The following is a 9,311-nucleotide window of genomic DNA, read 5'->3' on the forward strand; positions in this document are numbered from 1 at the left end:
ACTTGCTTTGTAGACCAAGCTAACCTCGAACTTACAGAAATCCACCTGCCTCTGCCTCCCACATGCTGGGTAATGGCATGCACCACCACTACCTGGCTGCCTTTTCTTTTTTCAACAGTTAATCTCAATGTGTATGCCACAGAGGCATGCAATCTATCTCGTTTTGGTCTCTTAAATGCAGAATGGAGGGAACCACACTCAACCTGAGGGATTTTTCTCCTGGGGGCTGCACTGTTCAAGTTACCTCTGCCAGCCGTTCATCACAGCATCCTCACAGTTATATTGTCTATCTGCTGAGGCACCTCTGAGGCAGTTTTCAACAGCTAGGTATGTGGCGTCTCTCAGTGTAACCCCAACCCAATTCCAACATTGTAACCAGCCCTGCAGGATCTTCCTGGGTGTGTTTCCATGCTCCTGTATTTGAGGCAGGTGACCCTCCCTCCTTCCCATTCAAACGATGTCATTTCCCAGTAGATTTTATTTTTCAATATGAAAAGGGGGATTTTAATGAAGGAATGAGACTTCCTGTGCAGTGTTTGGAAAACAAGCACTCGGTTCCCCACATATGAAATATTTCCAAGAGGCCTACTTTGTTCCTGGTGTAGTGAATGACCCAAGCTGATACCAGAAATAAAATGACTGAGGATAGCATTCTGGGTATTACTTCCAATGGCAGTAATAGGGTTGAGAGAGGATCTCAGCTGCAGAAACCCTTGAATCCTTCAAGAACAGCAAAGGCAGAAGAAGGTGGCAGCCATCAGAAATGGAAAAAAAAATGAACAAAAAACAGAAGTAAGACTAAAGAAAAAGAAGTCTATGAGCAGCCAGAGAAGGGGACCTAAAAGCTCTGGGTATTATAAGAGTTCAAATGCATGATCGTGTCTCCTAGAAAAAGAGTCTCACAATCCAGGATGAAATCAATAATGCTGGGAATGGGCACATGTGTGTGATAAATCCCATAAAGTTCCTGATCCATTGGGCTTCAGGAGAAATATAACACTAGAAGAAACCACTTGTCATTGTCCTTGCCTAGTCACTGTCCCTACCGATGCTCCCCATCAGGTAAAACATCAGAAGTTGCCAAAGAACAGCATTTGAAGAGTTTCTCCTTGTCTACCTATGTTTTTGGTCTGTTATAGAAAATGGGTCCTTGGCCATCTGAACCTTCATAGAACCGTGATTTACTCCATTTCTTAGAATCCTGTACATTACCTTCCAATAAAGAGACTCATCATTGCAGTACTCATCAGGTGGATGACTTCAGAGAGGAAACTTCAAATTTAGACCTGTGAGGATATAGCAAAGACAAATTGCATAATGAAGAGGGAATGCTACTTCTTTACTAAGTAGTTAAATCACTGTGATGAAAACATCTCTTTTAGCCAATGCCATTGACTAACACATGCTTAGCATAACTTGGTATTGACCAATGAGCGTGTGTATATAATCATCTCTTGTGCTGAGAAAATGGAGTAATGAGGGACAGGTAAGGGTTCCATCAACTCTAGATACTTTTTCCCTTGCTTCCATAGCTCTGGTTTTGCAGGTGTGCCTACCGAGATTGATAGGATTGGTGTAAGCATTGGGAAACTGTCCTACCCAATAAGACAACACCACTTTTATTTCTCCAGAAACAGAAGACAAACAAAGTAGGAGGAAGGGATATGAAAATTTGCCACTTTTCTCACATTAGTTCCCTCCTCCCTCTCTATTTACAACAATTTTGAGCCTGGAGTGATTTTCCATTTAAGTTAAATTGTCAACATATTTATGACATGAATACAAACACTAGCCCCACACCACAGTGCTATCTCCTTCACACAGGCACAGCTGATTCAAACCACTGGCACAAAGCCAATGGTTCTACCAAACTAACAGATGGACTTGAGAAAATTAAATGATAGGTCCTTTAAAACAAAGTAGAAACTCACACTTTTATGAGGGAAGGATTGAGAGTTTCATAGACACAAAGTTAAGGGGCAGATTCTCTTTTGGCTATGATTAAAAACTATTATCTCCTAGCAAAGGTGATTTTCCCATGATTTTAAACAGTTTTTGTTTATTCAGTCATTATAAAAATAAACATTCATATGATGAATATATGGAAATCTACTGATGAGTACTTTAAAAACAATATATTTATTTAGAGAGAAGGGGAAGATGATAGATGATAGATAGACAGCCAGACAGCCAGATGACAAGCAATACATGCCATACTGTTCTGTCATTCTGCTCATGTGAAGATAAAGAAACAAATTGGGAGGAGGAAACTCTCTCTTTTCACCTAAGTAGCCATCTCAGTGTCCCTTCCCTGGTACTTTTCATGATGAAAAGTTTTGATGGTTCTGAAATTTAGAGAACAATGTATATTAAAGTGCACTGTGAATGATTTGTGTAGACATTTATTTCAAATTATGGATGCTCTTAATTAAAGCTAACCCTTTAAGATTCTTGATGGAAGGACTGTTATCTGTCTAGCTGGAAGAAATCTCATCTGAAAAAAAAAAAAACTTAAGTAACGGAGTCACACGACTTCCTGTTTGTTCATGTTTCAGTTAGGTTCCAGGGTACATCATAGTCAAATATTTATTCACCAAAGAAAGAAAATGAAATGCCACTTAAGATTACCTTTTTCCTGAACATGATGTAAACATTTGTGGAAATGCTCAATAATAATCACAGGCATTATGAAATTCTTCCTAAGGAAGGTAAAAAGAAGATAGTTAAAAGCATAAGTGAATGAACTGAGCCAGGCTGACCATCTGTGTCTGCAGAAAAAAAAATTTCTAGTCCCAAGTCAAAAATCTGAATTGTGGTGACAGTGACTGTCTCATACTTTTCTTTAAGAAGATAAAAGTGATCCTGCCCAGAGCTCCCATCTGGACCAGAGGTGAGTGTCTGGCATCATACCCAGGGAGGCCTGCCCCTAGGTCCTATCCCTGGGCCTAGCCATTCCTGGGGAAGATCCGCCTAACTGGGCCCCAGTTGATGGCCAGCAGGCAGGGCTCCCCTGGGAAGGTTCCCCTTCTCTAAGACTCCCCAGTGGACCCTGCAATCTACTCGCCCTGCCCCCACACACATCTACCCGAGACCCCAACCACTTCCTGATAGAAGAGAAAGTAGGAAGTAGTCTTGAACACATTGGCATAGGAGATCACTACCTAAATATAACAACAGTAGCACATACACTGAGAGAAACAATTAATCAATGGGACCTCTTGAAACTTAGAAGCTTTTGTAGAGCAAAGGACATGGTCATCAAGACAAGCGACAGCCTACAGAATGGGAAAAATTCTTCACCAACCCCACATCTGACAGAGGGCTGATATCTAGAATATATAAAGAACTCAAGAAATTAGACATCAAAATGCCCAACAGTTCAATTAAGAAATGGGCTATAGAGCTAAACAGAGAATTCTCAACAGAGGAAGCTCAAATGGCTGAAAGACATTTAAGGAATTGCTCAACATCCCTAATCATCAGGGAAATGCAAATCAAAACGACTCTCAGATACCACCTTACACCTGTCAGAATGGCTAAGATAAAAAAAACGCTGAAAACAGCTTATGCTGGAAAGGATGTGGAGCAAGGGGAACTCTCCTCCACTGTTGGTGGGAATGCAAGCTTGTACAGCCACTTTGGAAATCAATATGGAGCTTTCTTAGAAAATTGGGAATCGATCTCCCCAAATATCCAGCTATACCACTCTTGGGCTTATACCCAAGAAATGCTCAATCATACCACAAGAGCACTTTGTGGTAGTCAGAACCTGGAAACAACCTAGATGATCTTTAACTGAAGAATGGATAAATAAAATGTGGTACATATACACAATGGAGTACTACTCAGCAGAGAAAAACAATGACATCATGAGGTTTGCAGGCAAATGAATGGATCTAGAAAAAATCATCCTGAGTGAGGTAATCCAGACTTAGAAAGACAAACATGGTATGTACTAACTTATAGGCGGATACTAGATGTAAAACATAGGATGAATAGACTGCTACTCATAACTCCAGGGAGGCTACCTAGTAAGGAGGACCCTAAAAAAAGACACAGGGATTGCCCAATGACAGAGAAATGGATGATATACATGAGCAAAGTGGACATGGGGTGGTAATGAAGGGCAAGGGTCGGGGGAAAGAGAGTGTAGGGGAGTGGGAGATACCAGCAGGATCAAGAACAGAGAGGCAGAACAAAGAAAGAGACCATGACAAATGAAGATCCAATGGGAATAGGAAGAAGCAAAGTGCTAGAATGATCCCCAGAAATCCATAAAGATACCTCCACAATAGACTACTGGCAATGGTCGAGAGAAAGCCCGAACTGACCTACTCTGGTGATCGGATGGCCAAACACCCTATCTGTCATGGTAGAACTCTCATCCATTGACTGATGAAGCAGATGCAGAGATCCACGGCCAAACCCCAGGTGGAGCTCTGGGAGTCCAATCAGCGAGAAAGAGGAGGGGTTGTATGAGCGAGAGATGTTAAGACCATGGTTGGAAAAAGCACAGGGACAAATAGCTAAACTAGGGGAAACACATGAACTATGAACCAATAGCTGAGGAGACCCCAACTGGATCAGGCCCTCTGGACAAGTGAGACAGTCAATTAGCTTGAACTGTTTGGGAGGCATCCAGGCGGTGGGACCTGGATCTGTCCTTAGTGCATGAGCTGGCTTTTTGTAGCCTGGGGCCTATGCTGGGACACTTTGCTCAGCCTGGGTAAAGGGAGGAGGGGAATGAACCTTTCTTGACTGAATCTACCAGGCTGAGCTGAATCCCCAGGGGAGTCCTTCCCCTGGAGGAGATGGGAATGGGGGGGTGAATTGGAGGGAGGGTGGGTCAGGGGGCAGGAGGGAGGACAGGGCAATCCATAGCTGATATGTAAAATTAAATTAAATTATAAAATAAAGAAGATAAAAGTTTGTATTAGATTTTTAATGCTATTGAGCTGCAAACTTTTAAATAATACAGTTTTAAAATTCTTTGAGAATTTCATCTATGCATACAGTGTATTTTGATATCACCCCACATTCCTCTCAAATGGTTCCTGATCCACTCTGCTACCCCAACATTACTAAATTCATGCCTTTTGTTTTCTTTTAAATCATCTACCTAGGGCAACACTGCATGCCCATATGCTCATGTGTTAGAGCCATCGCTGAGTTTGTTCAAACTACCTGGCACCAGCACCCTAAAGTAAACTGACTCTTCCTCCTCCAAAAGCCACCAACTGCCACCAGCCTCTCAGTTAGGGGTGGGGGCAGTGAGCCTCTTTCTCTTCCATACTAGAATGTTAATGGCTTGACCTTGGAGTTCATGAGTGCAGTAGTCCTGTCATGCCCAGAAGATACTATTTTATTTCAATTGTTGTAATATGCTACAAACATTTCAGAGATATCAAGTTTTATATAAAATATGATTATGTGTTGGGAGGAATTGTGAAGAAAATGTTAGTGTTCTTATTTGACTGATTATATTCCCATGTGAGTTATAATTAAATTAATCAAGGCAGTACTGTGCCATGAATCTGACTGTTGCTTTTTATACATGAAAATTACTGATGTAATTTGCTGCAGGCCACAGGGATATCATAAGAACTCAGCTGGTTATGGCAAAGTCACTACCTGGAGGAATCAGGGAATTCCTCCAGAGGAAGCCAAATCCCAAGGAGTTTTTGGTGTTAGTTGGCTTGTTATATATCAGCTGTATTCTGTTATGAAAATCATATGTGCCTTCATAGATTTCCCAATTAACTTTTCCCTAAGAAAGGCTAACAATATGGACTGATCACTCTCTGGACATACACATTCCAGGTATTTGGAGAACAGCCTCAGGAAAGGCTTTCTCTGAAATCAGATCTCTCCCCTAGCCACTTTCAAGGGCTAAAGGAGACATCACCCAGGTGGTCACCCAATTTCCAACAACCCACAGGTAAATTCCACAAGGAGACACCACCTAGGTCAGGTAGACGTTAAGTAATAGCTTTACACAATTTAGCTCAGACCCCTCCTTTCTTACAGCCTTACTAACTTTATAGACCTCTAACTACTTACCTAACCACTTCTAGGAATATTTAGATAACATTCTGCGCTAACAGCTATGCTCAGCCAGAACTCCAGTTCAAGCCTCCCTATAATTATCATCATTGGCAGCATCCAGCCAGGTCCATCCCCAGACGGAGGAAGTATCTTATCAGAGATACCTCTGTACTCTCAAAGAACAAACTTAAGCATCCAGGCTACCTGTTTGAGAAGGCCTGGTGGATGTGCTAATTAAGCTTAACTTCCTCCTTTCCCAAATCTTACCTCCAGTTCCAGATCTCTCTTTAACTATCACCATAGGCATCTACCTGTACACAGGTTGCCTAGAGACTGAGCACACTTTCCCCCACCCTGCAGAAAAACGGCAGACAGCTTGGACAGATAGGAGCCACAGGGAAAAAAGACAGTTTTATTTTCTCCCATTTACCTAGCAACTTATAGATTTTTAACATCTTTTACCAAACACATTTAAGATTATAGTTGTGCGCATAAGATCCCTCCTCTTAGATTTTACCAGCATTTAGCCTTTAGTTAATTCATTAGTCACTTCCCCTTTGGGTCACAAATGGTAATTAACAACTAGTGCCCCTCTTTGTAATTCTTATTTGATCCTGATAGCGGACAATCACTGCCTGAGGAAGTTCAGGCTGAGTGTCCTGGGTGGAGGGAAGGATTGTGATTTGGGGGAGATATATAATGGTAAAGCAGAGGACAGAGAAAAGAGAAAGGAGAATGGAAGAACTAGATGGGTAAGAACTTGAGAGGAACAAACTGAGATGGAAAAGAAGTAGATTGAAGGGCTACAAGAGAGTACTAGAGAAATGAGATGGAAGATGAGGAAGAACCAGATGGGGAAGAACAAGATGAGGTAGAAATAGAAGAGGAGAGAGGAGACGGGAGAGGAGATGATATGGGAAGGAACAAGATGGATGAGAGCCTAGAAGGGGCAGAACTAGATGAAGGAATTAAGATAGAACCTAGAGGGGATTGCAGACAAGTGTAGAGAGAAATCAGACTAACAATGACCTAAATATGAGAGCAGAATATAAGCTTATAACTGTCACAGAATAATAAAGTATATGGACTAAGGAGTTTCGTGTACATAGATTCATTTCTTCTCATCAAAGATTAATTATCAGCTGGTTGTAGATTCTTCCCCGACCCTGGGAGGGGACTATCGAGGGGCTGGACCCCCATAGTCCTCGATAGTAATTTCTTCTGTCTACATAATTTCTAAAACGCAGAGCCCAGAAGCCTGATGGTGACAAAAGACCACTGGAAACTGCACTGAGGCTATATTCATACTCTTGATATTTCAGATAACCATGATTTGCATTTGGTGCTTGAAAGCTGGTCTGCCTGCTATTTGGGACATGACTGTCAGTTTGCCTCAGTTCTTCTCTTGCACATTAACATAGAGAATTACAGTAGGTTTGGTGATGTAAACAGTGTGTTCACTCCAAGGCTGAATGCTGCCATCTACAGCTCAATGAATAAGGGTAGAATGGGAGCCCTGAGGTCATCCTCACCAGAAGAGCATTGTCCTTGTTGACAGCCTGAATTTAGAATTAAGTGGATAGTGTAGGCATCAAGATAATTGTGTCTATCAATATTCAGACCCTATTGGACTCCTGTCTGGATTGTTTTACTTATTTTCTTTCTCATGATTTTGTATGTCATATATATGTTTAACATATTTCCAACCAAAATCTGCTTCTCTATTTCTTTTTCCAGAAACATGGTCCATGATGTGCCATTTTTTCTTTCAAGATTTCAGAGACTTGAACTTAATATACTATATCATATCAAATGTGGACATGTTTTCTCAAAGAAGGATCCCATTGTACTATTTTTATACTCCGAGGATGATGTATAATACCAATCACCAAGCAATAGCAAATAAAGACTTTTCCCACACATTGTCAGACTTCTTCCTATATTTAATTTTCCTTATTCTGACTTTTCTTGATTAACATTCTTGAGTGACCCATCTTATCCTGACCTTTCAACTGCAGGCACTTCTACATTTCATTTCATCAACTTGCTGCATCTCCACTTTACTTAAAGGATTCCAGACTAGTCATTGAGTGGGGAGTCCTTGTGCTGCTGAGCTCAATGCTAGGAACCCCCCTACTAAGTGTGTTGTCTTTATAAATATAACATCCCCAAAAACAAACATGATCAGTCCATCACATTCTGTTTCACATCTTGAGATGGCATCAGACATTGGTAGTCTTAAATCCTCCATTTCCTTCTGACTTTTCTCTAAAATATGTCCTTAAAAATTTGGCAATGGGAAACACATGAACTATGAACAAATGGCTGAGGCACCCCCAACTGGATCAGGCCCTCTGAATGGGTGAGACAGTCGATGGCTTGATCTGTTTGGGAGGCATCCAGGCAGTGGGACCAGGTCCTGTGCTCATTGCATGACTTGGCTGTTTGAAACCTGGGGCTTATGCGTGGTCCCTTGGCTCGGCCTGGGAGGAGGGGACTAGACCTGCCACGACGGAGTCGACCAGGTTGATCTCAGTCCTTGGGGAGGCTTTGCCGTGGGGGAGGTGAGCATAGGGGGTAGCCTGGGGGGAAGGGGAGGAGGGCAGGAGGAGGGAGAACAAGGGAATCCATGGCTGATATGTAGAACTGAATTATATTGTAAAATAAAATAAAATAAAATTAAAAATAATTGGCAATGGGGATTTAGCTCAGTGGTAGAGTGCTTGCCTAGCAAGCACAAGGCTTTGGGTTTGGTCCTCATCTCTGAGAAAAAAGTAATCTAAATGTAATCTTCAGAGTATCTAGCCTGTTAATATTTCTGGACCAGAAACTCTTGCCTCTCCATTATAATAATCCATATCACCATTCTAGAACCCAATCTGTTTTTTCTCAACTTCTCTGTATCATCTGCTGCAACAAGGATTCCTTATTCCTTGTCTAGAGTTCTATACAAAACCTGGAGCATTCATTTAGAAAGATTCTTGGGGGCCTAGAATGCCTGGATAACTAGTATTTGTCCCACCTCACCTTGTAGATGTAACCAACTGTCTTATTAAATAAGAAACACAGAACCAATGTGAAGAAGAAAGCCAAGAGGCCAGAGCTAAGAGCTAAAACCTTACCCTTCCTCCTGCGGTGGTCCTACCTCTCTGAACCAGAGCTACTTCCTGTGTGTCTGTCTTTTTATAGTGTTTCTGTTCTGCCTTCTCATTGGTTGTAAGCCCAACCACATGACCACCTCGTCACGGCCTGTCTGTATAGACCTC

This window comes from Peromyscus maniculatus, chromosome 18 (genome assembly GCF_049852395.1).
Source record: "Peromyscus maniculatus bairdii isolate BWxNUB_F1_BW_parent chromosome 18, HU_Pman_BW_mat_3.1, whole genome shotgun sequence".
Taxonomy (NCBI): Eukaryota; Metazoa; Chordata; class Mammalia; order Rodentia; family Cricetidae; genus Peromyscus; species Peromyscus maniculatus.